Source organism: Papaver somniferum, chromosome 8 (assembly GCF_003573695.1).
Source record: "Papaver somniferum cultivar HN1 chromosome 8, ASM357369v1, whole genome shotgun sequence".
Taxonomy (NCBI): Eukaryota; Viridiplantae; Streptophyta; class Magnoliopsida; order Ranunculales; family Papaveraceae; genus Papaver; species Papaver somniferum.
The window spans coordinates 176,311,318-176,327,717 of NC_039365.1; positions in this window are offsets into that span (position 1 = coordinate 176,311,318).

Here is a 16,400-nt window from a genome sequence, read left to right on the forward strand (position 1 = left end):
TTTGAGGGTATGCACAAGTTGTAACATAAAGGTGGATGTGGTCCAGAATGGGCTACTGCAAATGCGTGTCGAGATGTTTGGTATCTTAGACCATCAAGTTTTATGAAACTAGATATAGGTATTTGTGGGATTACAATATATAATTCTACGTAACATTTAATTAAAGTGCATATTGCAGCACGTAGTTATATATTTTTGAGATGGGAAGCACATACTATAGGCGTGCCATCATAAAACAGTGGTGATAGAAAGAACTGATTCACTTAGAGAAGGGCTGGACAAGATGATGTTCAATTTCCATGCACCTCAAATGAGCTTGCTTTTATTGTTAGACAAAGTGCAGCAGAAACTAGCAGCAGAAACTATAGTAGGATCAGAATAGATACATTGTGTATATGAAAAAATGTAAATAACTCTTATTTCATTGATACTTCATCTTCGGTAATTTTTATTGCGATATAATTTAGCTCAACCATTAAATATAGATCATTTTCAATTCGTTTTAATACATTCCGTTACCTTAAAAAATTGGTGTGTATTAGGCTTTATCAAAACAACCAAATCTCTTTGACCTTTTGGTAGTTTGTGTGACAATTGAACTTAACCACGTAAGTAGTGGATTGATTGCAACTTTGATGTTACAGATTATGAGGTACTTTTCGAGTGCAGAAAGAAAACTACATTTATGGATGTTAGTTGGTGGTCTTTTAGTGCCTGGATACAAATAGTGTACTGCTTTCAAAGGGGAACTTCTGCGGAAGAAAATTGTTAGTTTGCTAGCAACAATCCAAAATTATGTTTTACAGGTCTTAGAACGGAGGGACATCTTGGCAAGTCCGCAGCTGCATCGGGTGTGCGTCTTTGATTCAAATCAAAAAGTCATATGGGAAATCAAGAAAATGCAAGTATGTTAACGTCAAATGGTCCCACGTCGAAGAGATATTGAATTATAGGGATCTGTGTGCATCAGAAATGGATGTCCAAACTTCGGTTCAAACTGCAGGCGCATCGCGTGTGCGAATTTACTAGAGAGAATGTTTTAGCACATTGGGTTTTGGCGCTTTCTTTGTTTTACCTCCAAGGTACGTACTTCTTTTTCTTTATGTTTGGAGCATATTTAGCACATTGGGTTCTAAAAGAAAATGTTTTATCTTTTGTTTGTTTTACCTCTTGAAGTGTGTTAACTTGAATTTTAGCTATTGAGGTTATGTTAAGTCATCTGCCAAGGATTGTAAGAATTAGTGTATGTTTATTACAGGGTTCATCGCCAAAACCCCCCTTATTCCCCTGAATTTTTATTATCGGGTGTCCTCTTCTTCTGTCATTGATACTGTTAATGGGTTGCCTAGAGAAAAATTGTTTGGATGATATGCGTTGTATTCTTAGCTTATCATATTTACTTCAAAAACAAAGGTGGTTTCGTTAATCAAATTGGTGAATTGAAAAAAAAAGGTGTTTCAGAGTTACAGTAAATAGCTTTCATTCAATCGTTATTAGTCTTACTCTAAACATAAGTGGGAGAAAACAGATCATTGTAGGGTCACCAAGGCATGAATATCTAACAATTGTCCTACAACTTTCCGAGAAACATCACTACACATGAATGCCACCTGATTCTCACATTCTCTTTTGATCCCAAAATCACGTCTTATTTTTCGTAGTTTGGTTCATATGACTGCAGAGCACATGGAAACTACTGGAACTCGCTTTGTTAATCAGAGACAAAACATGACTGCAGAGCAGATGGCCATTCACGATCAATGAACCGTGATCGACAAAGCATCCATAGGAAAAACATGACGCGAGCATGATCGTATTCGAGCCGCCAAGGAAAAGCTGAACCTTCCTTCAACAGCTACAGGCAACAATGCTGCACACCTGTTTGAACGTGTTACACAACAAAATGCGCAGACAGAAGTTGAAGGCTATGTGGAATTAGAGCCTCTAACACCTAGGCTATACACGAAAAATACAAAATTACGGAACAAACGGAACTGCGTGTTATACTAGTGTATACAAAAGGAAGGGTTTAGGTTGATCTTATTTTATTCTATTTTATCTTATTTGGAAGAGAGAGGTATGATAATTTTGATCTTGCTGCTAACAACTCTTTGAATAGTATAAACTCTCTTTTTTGCAAAAACCAAATGTGCAAAGAAAAGTAGGATAAAACAATTCTTTTTAGCGAACCGTGGCTAGGATTGCTCCGTATTTCACATGGGGTGGGACAAAGGTTGACAATGGGTACATGATTACCCGGAACTAAACCGGACTCTCATAAATTGGATCCAGTTTCGGGTCATAAAATTAGATTCATTAGTGATATAACTACTCGATGGGTAGAACTGTTAGGGACCAATAAGATTGGGTCTTAACAGCAAACCTGCGGTTTTTCGCGGATATGCCTGGATATTTTTTTAAAATTGTTAATTTTACTTAAAATGTAAAAAAAATGTCCTGTTTTCCTTAGATTTCTTATATTTTTCATTTATTTTCTTAGATTTGATCTTAATTAAAATGTATACATATTTTTAATATTAATTTTATATAAAAAATTATCAGTTTCAAGCTAACATGACTAATATATAAAATTATCAATCCTGCACCACCAGTATTTTTTTCTGGGCTACACAATTTCTCAGTTATAAAACTTCATCCTTTATGATGTAATAAATTAACTAAAACGAAAGAAAGAGGGTTAAGCATAAGAAAAGGTAGCGAGCATTATAAGGCATTGCTTATGAAAAGAATTTGTAGCTTGCATAATCAACCTAATACCATTTGGGGCGGTCTCTGCAATGAGAAATATCTTATTTACCTACAAAGAAGTGTTTCTATCCCATCATCATCCATCTCTCAATTAAAACAATTGACTTCTCTCATACCTACTGATAGACGCATTTATGTGCCTAATATAGCCCAATTGTATATTGTGTTAGTACCCATTTTTGTACTTATTATGGTTTTTTATGTCCCTGTAGGTATTTCTGGAGAAATAAGCTTTTGCGGCGAAATTGGCTAAAAAAATGGTTTTTGCGCTCGTGGGAGAAAATCACTATACGGACCCTCGATTTTGGATAAGGGGTAACCTAATTACTAAGGGGTGACCCATTTCCAGGCAGCTGCTAAAGGGACACCGGAGCTGGATAGGGGGACACCCTTCTTCACGTTTAAAACAGAATTTTGGCGGGAAAGGACTTTGCAGCGGAACTGATATTAGGGTTCGATTTTATGGACGAATTAGAAGTAGATTCAATTGCTGGATTTGTTACGAATGGGCTATAATTAACTAAACAGGCCTGGTGAGGTTGCTGGACGGTATCAAATTTGGCTAGGAGCCGAGTTTGGAAGTAAACAGGACGTTGAGTTATTATCGGCTTTTCTGGAGAAAATAATCAAGGAAATTACGTGTGAAAGTGCAGTCAATATTCTCCTAATATTCATACACATCAATATGGAAAGTTAAGAGTAACTCAGCGCTTAAGGAAGAGGAAAAATAGCAGATATTTGTGACCTGTAGTTGAAGAGAAGACCGAGACTTGAGGGAAAGGAAAAAGGGAGATAAACTCAGATTTAAGCGAGTTATTTGGAGCTGTGAAGTACATAAGAGGTGGAGAGAGGTGAGAGAAGGGGGTCGAGAGTTTGGGGAGGTTTGGAGGCGAGCAGAGAGGCGCAGGAGGAGTTGCAGAGAAGTTACCTGCTGCTGCTGCTGCCATTAACACGCCTGAAGAACACGAAGAACGGACTCGCAGCAGCAGTCGTTTATCAACAGCAACATCGACTGTCGGTTGTGGGTCGTAGTTCTTCAACGACAACAGCAACTCAGCTCTGTCGTTGATTCTGGACGTCTTCTGTGGGTCGCATAGTTCTGTTTTACATCAGTTTCTTGTATTTCTCTTCATTGTAAAACACTTTTGAGCATCAATGAAATATTTGGAGAGCATTTTTACTATGATGAGTTAAACCCCAACACTGGGGCGACGGAGGAGGCCGAGCTTCATAAATAGGTAATTTTATTAATTCTTTTTAAGACTTTTACATTAAAAATTAATTGAAATATGATTTGATTAAATTGGGTGTTATTTGATTAGATGGGTCATGCTTAGCTTAGGTGATTGATGTTCCATGCTTAACATTTACAACCAATGTTTTGAGAATCGACTTTGGCAAAATAAGAGTCCATATATGTTTTGAGCTATTATTGTTGAGAATAAATCATTAAGCCTTATGTTATGAAGATTGGCCGAATCATTAGTCACAGTACCTCTCTACCAATTTGTCAATATTTGTATATATATTTTTAAATCTAAAAATCCATTACCTTCACAAGTTCGAGTTTGAACGATACCCCTTATCATCATTACTACAACCACGAAAAATCCATTATCATTTTGGCGCCGCCGACGCGGATTTGTGCTTAGGTAGAATTTTTTTTTTAGGTTTATTATTTTTTTTTTTTTTAGAATTATTTGTTTCTTTTTACTTTGTCTTTTTGTCTTTGATTTACAGGTTCAAAGTGGAGCACTAAGGTCTTGGAGAGGAAAAAGCTTAAAGCGAAAAGCGAAAAGAGAAGAAAAAAAAGGGACAATTTTAGGATTTAATTTTTAATTTTTAATTTTTAATTTTTTTTTAGAGTGTGTGAGGAAAACTGTAATTTTTATTTATTTATTTATTTATTTATTTTGGACTTTGGACTTTAAACAATTGGACTTTATTTTTTTAACCCTACGGAAGGGTATTATTATTAAAAAAAAAATTATTATATAAATTGTGTGCAGGGAAGGACGACGATTACTATATCGTCTCGGCCCCTCGGGTTCGTACATGACATAGGAGTCGTGGCCCGAGTCGACGACAACGGTTCATCGCCCGTCTGGTACGGGAGGTAAGTCCAATCGAAACACCCGCGAATCTCCTGCAAGTGGGTTACTGTCTGCCTTAAGGTGATAATTGTTTGAGGACGAACCGGACTGTCTTTATTTTCCTAGTAAAGGGCAAGGCCTGGCCTAAACAAGATAAGGGTTCGGATTTCATCACCGTTCTCTTCTTGCCCGCCTTAGGAAAACGAAACCGAACGCGAACCTAAGCTTAAAATTTGGAATAGAACGAGACCGATAGGGTAACGAGCTTAATAGGAAACTCGTTCGAAAAATATTGGTTGCTCTTTAAGCACATTTCAAAGTTCATGATGGTTTCTGTGAGTTGAATGCGTGACTGCGCCGCCTTGTGATAGCGGTGAGGCCTTGGGTATCAAAGCTTCACTGAGCTTCCCTCGCCTCGATTCAACTTACATTAGCTCGGATTGATTCCAGAGGGGTGTGCTCAAATTGTAACGAATTCCTTTTCGAAGGAATAGAAGCTGGTCTAGAAAACAATCTAAGTGGAGCCATCATGCTTTTTGTTTGCTAGATTCTATAGGTTTGATTTGGTCGAGTCGGACTTGTTTGTGATTGCGTAGAATTCCCCTGCAATTAAGAATGTCGAACTGGTATGATAGAAGCCAATACAATGAATATCGACCTGAATTTGAATATGGACATCATCAGTATTATGACCATAGTGAGAATAGTAGCTGGGGACGCCAACCTTTTCAAGGTTATGGTTCATACCATGGTGAGCCTAATTACTATCCGCACGCGCATCAGTCATACGAGCAAGAAGATTATAATACTAGTTCTTCGTCTTTAGAGGATACAATCAAACTATTGAAAAGTAGTCCTTATTATGATCCTTCAGTTCCTATTCCTTCTCTAGAAGAGACTCTCAGGAATTTAGCTGAGTCATCACGTCAGTTAGCTGAATCGACGTATAAATTAGATGAGGTGAATAATGTAGTTATGGACGAAAGAACTGCAACAACAACTGAATCTGTAGAAGATATCCTCAATATATTAACTCAAAACTTAGATCCTACACTAATGGAACTTTCTTTGGAAGAGACCCTTGAGAGGATAGCTGAGTCGACACGTAGACTTGAGTTAGAGACGAACGAAAGTATTGCTCGAAATAACTTGAATTTCCAATATAGTGTATCCAATAATACCCTTGAGAATGAAGATACTTTTTCACATAATCAAGATAACGAGGTTATAATTGGTAACACTACTTATTTAGATAAGGTTCAATCATCTTCGTACTATTATGATGATGAGGGTAGTAGTGATGAAGAATCTGAAATATGTAGGCATAGTGATCAGGAATCTAGTAATCCAATTGAGCTGTATAGTGATTATATTATTTCTAGTTCAAATCCAAATAATTTTTATGATTATTCACCTATTCAAAAGGACGAGGATTTGATTAGGGATACCACCGTTTTAGACGATGTAGTTTTTCCTTTTGATTACGAAGCCGATAGTGGTTTAGAGGAATGGGTTCATTTCGAAAATACTGTTTTAGAGTCTAGCGACTTAGAAACAATAGTATTGGAAGAAGAAGATAGACCCGTAGAGATGAGTAAAGATGCACTACCTGATAATAACTTAGAAGAATCTCTTGAATATTTTAACGACTCTGAAGATACGGAAATTCAAGAAATAATTAGAGGTCTATCTAGAGACACTGAAAACTCTAAGTTTGGGGGTGATTATCACTTCCCTAGTGCCTTACCTTTAACTCTCAGAAAATCGCCACACTTAGGACTTGATATCTGTGCCTCAACCATCTTACAAGATTATCTTCGTACACTTTTTCCTGAACCTAATGATGTCCAAAGAGAAGCTCAGTTGTTAGAAACCCATCCTCTGGTTGATGTGGTTTGCCCAGGCTATGATCCCCAGATTGACTTTGTTTTCCCACCAAATAGTTTTCTTCCAACTGTGGGAACGTTTAGATTTCAAATGTGTCACTTATTAAGTTCTAAGACTAAGCCTAAGTACTTTAGGAAATTAGAATCGACACATTTGCTTCAGAATGACCACTACTCTGACTGTGGTCAACTATGTAAGTCATACCTAATTGACTTAGAGGATCCTAAATTATTTAGGTTATTTTGTGATTCCAGGTTCTTATCTGAGTTTTTCCAGACTCTAGGACCTAATAATTTGGATCTTACCTATGAGGAAATGCATCCGAGGAAAATAGTCTATTTAGACCCCTTCATAGAACCTGAACCGCAATTAGCGATAGTTATCCAGAAACTAGGTAAGGGCATGCCAGTATTGTACATTTTCTTGGTTTACTGCAGTTTCCTTTTGTCAGCTCTTTTTGGTTTTAAAGACCCACAGTTATTCCGGCTACTGTTATACGGTTCGAGTTGACTAAACCTTTTCTATGTCTGGCTGAAGACTTTAAACTTAGCACTTCTTGGGAGGTAACCCAAACTCATGCGACACGGTAATATCTTCCCTTATCTCTTTTGCTTCAAATGGTAACAGTTTCTCCTTGTTCATGCTTTTAATTTCATCTTTAGAACATTGAGGACAATGTTAGATTTAAGTTTGGGGGTATGGGAGAAACTTTTTAGTTGCAGTATGAATAAATAAACTCCAGAGCTTAGAAATTTATGCCTATTTAGGATTGCACTAACTAATCTAAGTGGATGGAAGCATTTTGATTATAGGAGTTGAGGAACCAATCTGATTAGATGGCAACATCTAGAAGAGTCTATTCATAAAAGCACAGAGCTCAGGTGTTAGAAATAACATGATAGTTTCACCATATCTCGTTGAGTCCTTTTCACTTCTATTTTTATTTTATTTTGTTTTTAAACTATGTTTCTCTAAGTGATAGGTGGGGCCCACGATTCAAGTTGTTACCAATGCTAGGGTGAATTAGAGTGATTGAGATACCATGAAGAAAAAAAAAAAAAAGTTGAAAAAAAAGTTGAAAAAAAATTGAAAAAAAAAAAGAAGAAAGAAATTGAGACCAGACCATTTGACCAAAAGGAATAAATTCAATAAAGTCGACCACTGGTACCCTTGTATATGCCAGTTGTGTTGACCTAGAGTTAGGTTATCGACCACTGGTACCCTTGTATATGCCAGTGTGTTGATATTAGTCAGACTAGTATCTCAATCCATTAGGATAGGTTCATTTTTGCGGAGGCCTTCAGACAGATATGGGAAACGCCGTTCACTTAGTAAACATCAAAACCATACATGTTTTTCTATATCCATCTTCTTGATCTATCCATGTGATTAGTTTTGACTCCGAATATGATGTCCATAGTGCAACTATCTGAGTAGAGCTCTGTCACTTTATATGAATTTTAGTATGCTTAAGTGCAAACTCGTGTACAGCAATTGGAATTTCGCATCAGGGTACTTCTTCCTGTAGTCAATAAGTATGCCAACCAAGGAGATTCTTTAGTGCCTTCCAAGGTTCTGCGTAGATAGCTAAGGTCTGGAGTACAGGTTTTGTGGGTGTATCTCTGGTAAGCCCTCCCGAGACTATAACTCGGCCACTAGGGCCACCTAGGGGTTTAAAGGCTTATTACATACGCTAAATGCAATCGACGATGCCTGCGACAGTGAGTTAGGATTTTATTTTGTAGTTTTGATTTGCTCGGGACTAGCAAATAATAAGTTTGGGGGTATTTGATAGACGCATTTATGTGTCTAATATAGCCCAATTGTATATTGTGTTAGTACCCATTTTTGTACTTATTATGGTTTTTTATGTCCCTGTAGGTATTTCTGGAGAAATAAGCTTTTGCGGCGAAATTGACTAAAAAAATGGTTTTTGCGCTCGTGGGAGAAAATCACTATACGGACCCTCGATTTTGGATAAGGGGTAACCTAATTACTAAGGGGTGACCCATTTCCAGGCAGCTGCTAAAGGGACACCGGAGCTGGATAGGGGGACACCCTTCTTCACGTTTAAAACAGAATTTTGGCGGGAAAGGACTTTGCAGCGGAACTGATATTAGGGTTCGATTTTATGGACGAATTAGAAGTAGATTCAATTGCTGGATTTGTTACGAATGGGCTATAATTAACTAAACAGGCCTGGTGAGGTTGCTGGACGGTATCAAATTTGGCTAGGAGCCGAGTTTGGAAGTAAACAGGACGTTGAGTTATTATCGGCTTTTCTGGAGAAAATAATCAAGGAAGTTACGTGTGAAAGTGCAGTCAATATTCTCCTAATATTCATACACATCAATATGGAAAGTTAAGAGTAACTCAGCGCTTAAGGAAGAGGAAAAATAGCAGATATTTGTGACCTGTAGTTGAAGAGAAGACCGAGACTTGAGGGAAAGGAAAAAGGGAGATAAACTCAGATTTAAGCGAGTTATTTGGAGCTGTGAAGTACATAAGAGGTGGAGAGAGGTGAGAGAAGGGGGTCGAGAGTTTGGGGAGGTTTGGAGGCGAGCAGAGAGGCGCAGGAGGAGTTGCAGAGAAGTTACCTGCTGCTGCTGCTGCTTCCATTAACACGCCTGAAGAACACGAAGAACGGACTCGCAGCAGCAGTCGTTTATCAACAGCAACATCGACTGTCGGTTGTGGGTCGTAGTTCTTCAACGACAACAGCAACTCAGCTCTGTCGTTGATTCTGGACGTCTTGTATTTCTCTTCATTGTAAAACACTTTTGAGCATCAATGAAATATTTTGAGAGCATTTTTACTATGATGAGTTAAACCCCAACACTGGGGCGACGGAGGAGGCCGAGCTTCATAAATAGGTAATTTTATTAATTCTTTTTAAGACTTTTGCATTAAAAATTAATTGAAATATGATTTGATTAAATTGGGTGTTATTTGATTAGATGGGTCATGCTTAGCTTAGGTGATTTGATGTTCCATGCTTAAAATTTACAACCAATGTTTTGAGAATCGATTTTGGCAAAATAAGAGTCCATATATGTTTTGAGCTATTATTGTTGAGAATAAATCATTAAGCCTTATGTTATGAAGATTGGCCGAATCATTAGTCCCAGTACCTCTCTACCAATTTGTCAATATTTGTATATATATTTTTAAATCTAAAAATCCATTACCTTCACAAGTTCGAGTTTGAACGATACCCCTTATCATCATTACTACAACCACGAAAAATCCATTATCACCTACCTTCCAACAGGTCATTGTTCATCTCATTGGAAATGGTTTAGCAATTCCTTCCAGGAAAACTGGATTCCACATTGCCTGAACCATGAACCAACTCAATATTACCCTATATAAAGGGTAGCAGGTATCATTGATCCACTTTCTCATAGTTGGATATATGAAAAATTGATCGACCTTCCCCCTAATGCATCCCAGAGAATCATAAACATCCACTTCCCCAAAGACAATCCCCAAATATGATACGAATGTCTATCCCAAGAAGTGAATCAACTCCATCAGAGTCCCTTCCTAGTGACCAAATGTTTGTGGACCTCACTATATGCACCAAAAATTCAGTTTTTCCTATGGAGATCATTTAAAGAATGACTCCCGACCTTCGTTATCCTATACCATATCTATATCACCAGCTCCAATATCTGCCACAACGCAATTCTGATCCAAAAACAATTGATCACATGGTCCTTTGCTGCCCAATAATAGTCTCAGGATGGAACACACTCATCTTAATCATGGAAGATCCCAACCGTAGTTTTTATAATGTTATAAATCAACAAACAAACATTTCTAGCCTCCTGCATGCTTCAGCCCCAACCTCAGATCTGACATCAATCTGCTTTCTACTATGGTCTTTACTGAAAACCCGAAATGATCTGATCTACTGCAAAAAGAAAACCACCTCTGAAGAAATTTTATTATGGGCCATGAAGCAACTTTAAGAATTTTCTTGGGAAAAGAAAAACCTTTATCCAGTATTACCGGCCGATCATCCATCAAGCAACATGCATGGTGGCACCAAATATTCGACAACCATCTCACTTGGATAGACCACCCCTATCCAGGATTTGATAAAGACCGACACGAATGGAGAAGCCGGAGGCAACACGAGTTTTGCAGTTGCAGGTTTCATTTGCACGAATGCGGAGTTATTCTGGCAATCGCTCAGCCGTTAGGAATTACGGCTGCGCTAGTTGCTAAAATGTGGGCACTACTTCTGGTGGCGGGAACTGCAACAGAAAAGCAATGGCCAAAATTCCTTTTTGAGATAAACTCTGAAAATATGCTTCAGTTCGTCAGCTCCCCTGCCATCGCCATGATATATATCAAAAATGATGGATGAAATAAAAAATAAAAAACGTTAAATTCCATACTCTGCCATCCATCACAACTATAAAGACGGAAATCAGGTGGCGAACGGCCTAAACAACCACGCATCGTACAGAGATTCAAACCGGAAATCCCTCAACACAAATCTGGGACCAGGCAATCCCAGTCTTCCTTAATCAAATTATTTTAAATGACTCTTTGTTACCAAATATCAAAGTGTATTCGCTACCTAATTAATTAATAAATGCACGCTCGAAGAAAAAAATAGTTGACTTTATATCACCTAATAAATACTCGGATTCGATGGGTATTTGATGTTTTTAACGGTCCCGGTTCCCGGTCCATTAACTTAGAAACCAGGCCTTTAACCAAAAAAAAAAACGGTTTCGGCTCCGGATAGTATACCACCCGAACTCGATTGGACCCGTTGGCACCTCTTGGTGGAACCAACCGCCCCATAATGGGCCTCTTGCTAGCTTTTGGGGGAGGGTCTCATTCCATACGAGTGAGGAAGGTTTTGAGTGGTCCGCCATCTTTACGTTTATCAAATATAAACAACTTATGTGTCGCACACAATCAAGTCATCCAGATAAACACGTCAAGTTCATAAATATAAAAGAACTTCAAGTTTTCAATCAGACTCATCAGTAACAACATACACTTGATTCAAATAATGATTTTGAGTCTGTTAATATTGGAAAATCAATAATTATATCCCAAGGAAGTCATGAAATGGTTATTGGTTACTTTTTCAAATTGTATGCAATAATATCCCTCAGCTTCTTTGGCTAAAGTTCAAGGTCATCTAAACATAATGTTCTAGGTAATCTCTAACTCCATAATTGTATATAGTATATAAGACAATAAAGTTTTTGAGATTAGAAAACTGAGCAAAATAACAATGGTGATTCTCTAAAATATGTGATTTAGTGAACTAAACTAACCTCAATCACTGAACCATTGCATCAGATTTTTCTAAGTTATAAGCTTTTAGGTACCTGATTCATGCTTCACATTTTGTATCATCGTAACCTAATTCATCAATAAACCAAAAACCCAAAAACCATATATATATGTGTATATATATATACCAATCGGTACATAAAAATTATTCATCAAAAATTAAAGATTTTGTGTAACCCGGAGTCAATAAATTAAATTCATCATGAACTGCAAGAATAAATATATTTGGAAATAAAAAAAAAATCCAAACTTATATGGTGATTTTTGGCTGAAGCAAATAAATTGCGAATATAAAACCCTAGTCATACATGCATCCTTTGATGAAATATAACCCTAAATATAATAGAGATTTTCTTGAACAGTGAAATTCAAATGAAAAATTATAAGGAATCAAAAAATCAAGAAGAAAATATTAAAACTTGTTTTACTTTGTCGAGTCTCCAAGGATTGTGAATGTATAACTTATAAGAGTGTTTATCACATAAGAATTCAAAAGCCAAGTTATAACCTATTTCAAAGATAATCATTAAAGAGATAGTTAGATGCATGAGCATATGATACACTCTTACGCGGGATATGGAGGAGGTAATTCGAGAGATGTTGAAAAGAGAAAGAGAGGAATAGAGAAAGCTACGTCATAAATCTATCAAAGAGATAAATTTATTAGAAAAGTAAAAGTAGAGACGATTGAAAAACGTAATTTCTTTTTTTTTGCATATTCCTCTCCTGTCTCTCAATTAGAAGGGAAGGCGATTGAGTGGAGATCAATACTTATTTTTCAACCATAGCCATTAATTTATCTTCTTCTTAGATAAATATGGGCCGCTTTTTTATCCTGTATAACTTGTTCAAACCTTGTTTTGTAGTCTAACAACATTTTCCTTCTCAACATACGTATCTACCATTTTCTGAATGAATTATAAATTTATGGGCATTTATTTTCATAAGCATTTTCTGTTATTATTTTGTTTATTTTTTATTTTATCTATCTATCTGTATATCTGGTATTTCCTTCTATGATTACCTATGGAGTCAAATATTGAGAGCAAAATATTTCGCCAATTCCCTTGGATTTGGACTAGTATCCAGAAGGATCTTGTCCCCATTAAATATAACTATATATGGCAAGTCAGAGACGGTAAACCTACTCAAATTTAGGATAACAACTGGATACTAAATTTGAATACCATCAAGAAACCATTGGACAAAATAGAACCAATTCCAAGTATGGTCAGCGATTTAATCTCTACGAAAGGGATACGGGAAATTTCCAAGATAGATGATCTTTTCTCTCTAGAAATAAGTCAAAATTATTAGTCATTTCCCCTCAAATCGATAAAGCGGATATGATCAGATGGAAACGCCATTCTTCAGTAATTTTCTCGGTTAAAAAAAGTTTATAATTTCCTACCATCTCAATCTTCTTATAAGAATATCGATTTCCCCTAGGGAAAAATCTGGAACATACCGAGAATTAAGCTTTTTCTCTGAAAAGCCCTTTCAACCTCTAGCAGTTTGGCAACTCACGTTTCAACTATTTCCACGGAATGTTTGTTGTATAATTCTTAAAGCCCATAAAACGAAATTTTCTGGAATGCCCATTCACTAAATAAATATGGTTTTGTTTCTCCCTAGCATCCATATCCTCTATCCATTCCACGGAATCATTAAGTGATTGGGTTGCAAATTGGATACTTCTCCAATTTATTCCCTTATCTTCATCAAAGTTGCTACCATTTTATGGTTTATATGGAAACACATATGCTCGGTGGTTTTTGAAAATATAACCCTGCATCCGAACTTTCTGTTAGACCAAATTAGAGGTCACTTGCAAGCTTTTTCCACCATTACCCCTACTCAAAAAACCAGAAAAAAGCGAATGAAACAAATAAACTCTCGTGGTCTACTTGGGATATAAATTGGATTACCTCTATAGACGCTTCGTTCAAAGAAGAAGATTCGTCGACGGGTTACTCATTCAATTTATATTCTATGGAACAAGAATCATTTATGCACATTGAAGTGGGTTCGAGTTAGGCTTCTTCAACTTTTCATGCAAAAGCACAATCACTATTGGTCACAAGTAACTGGTGAAACATTATTATCCTCTCGAGCGTCACAATTGTAATGGACTGCAAGCAACTGGCGGTTACTATAAATAACGGAGAAATAGAGACTCCCCGACAATCCAAAAATACTATTATCAAGGCTTCGACGATATTGGAAAAGATACCACAAGCTCGGCTAAAATACATCAACATGAAACACAACAACAGAGCAGTAGAGTGCGGACTCTATGACAAAGACATCGAGGATTAAAAGCTTACATCACATATCTATCCATTTTTACAAAAAGAATATAATCTTGAGTCATTTATTTTATGTAATGTGTTTGCACAACAAGAATTTGATAAACTTCTGTACTATATTCTCTGAGTCAAACCTTTCCATCAAAAGAAAAAAGATGATTATATTAATCACTACTTGGGATACGGAAAAATTTGTCGATATTTCTGATTTAATGTTCTTGTTCCTGAATGCTTCATAGGAATAAATGGCTACTCTGTTCCTATACAGAAAAACATTTCTTCCGAGTCATAAAAACCGTCTATTTTGGAATATCTTTCTGTGTTTCCAATATTTCAATTATAAATCTACAATTACAATCTACATCAGATCGTGGTTTCATGTACCAAATGATCCTTAAGAAAATCATCATAGCCGTTGGCCACTTTGCCAATTATTAACATGGGTCTCATTCCTTCTTCACATGATATTTATCGGGGCAATATCTCCCTCATAAACAAATCATTTTCCCTATTACTTAGGTAAAACAAAGAGAATAAAAGAACATAAATGTAGTACAGTGAAGATTAACAACATGTTTGTCTTTACATCTACTTGGACAATGGTCTCCAAGAAGATGTTTACCACTACTTCTTGAAAGTGCCAAAACCTTATTGCCTCTTCATTTGATGTTTATTTTTTAATTTCTACTGGCATTAACATTTTGTTCAAAGCGCAATATATGTTGTACATTTCCCATTTGACCCTCTTAAAAAAATCCATTACTGCTCCTTCTCTAATATCTTTCTTTAACAACTCATGTATAAACATTGAATCATCGGCTTTATAAGCAAATTTATGATAATAAAGTATTTATTGTGATAAAGTAAGGAATGGTGGTCGAAATGAATCAATCACGGGTTTGTTTTAATTAAACAATTTAGTCTCGAATCCAAAATTTTGCTCTTTTTATTGGCGACGGCGGAGGTGGTGGTATTGGGTGAGATGTTGATTTTGAGTAGAGAGTTCATAACTGGTGATCTAGGCTTGAATCAGAAACATTTTTCTTTTTATTAGCGGTGGAGGGGTGGTACTTGGAATTTGAAGTGAAATGTTGAGTATCCATAATGGGTGGTTGAGCCGTTGTGGAGGAGTGAAGTGATAAAGGTCGGCTTTATTCTAAAGAAGTTAACAACCTTGGTGGTGGGGGTTGAAGATGATTAAAACTTAAAAGAAGAGGAGGCGGTGCAGGAGGACGAGGAGACGGGAAAGGTTTTGATTCTTTTTAAGCAATTTTGTATTGGATAATTACAAGGGGACGATAAAGGTTTTGATTCTTTTGAAGAAATTTTGTATTGGATAATTATGAGGGGACGATAAAGGTTTTGATTCTTTTTAAGCAATTTTGTATTGGATAATTATGAGGACATGATAAAGGTTTTGATTCTTTTGGAGAAATTTTGTATTGGATAATTAGTTGGAATTTGATAGTTAGGTTATGGTTATTTTAGATAATTTACGCATTAAATAGAGGTAGGGGTCAAAAATAGCAGTAGATTACTGTTATTTCATTTCCTCTATATTGATAGATAGTTACCTCTATCTTTGTGGAGGTAGTGAAAAAGACAAACACCAAAATTAGCGGGATCCACCATTATATAGAGGTTTTGCAAAGGTTATTCGTAGAAATCCTCCTCTAGATAGAGGAAACAAATATGTTGCAAGTGTCGGATCCTCTGGAAATGATCTGAGCAAAACAGTCTCATCTCAAACCTTTTCAGCTTGTCCTCTTTCTTATCTGTAAATCTAGTTAATTTTTAATTTCGTTTGGGTGTATTTTTCTAGCTTTAATCTCTCATTTTTCTTGATATTTTTGGTTTAGTTTCTTGTTTGATTATGCTGGTCTGGTTTGTGATCGATTGATGAGAAGCGATCAAGATGGCATACAAGTATTTTCATCACTAATCTCCAAACAGGTCTCGGCAAGAGTTTCTTCTCCGGCATCCATGTACATTTTAGTACCAGCCAGGGCTACAGATG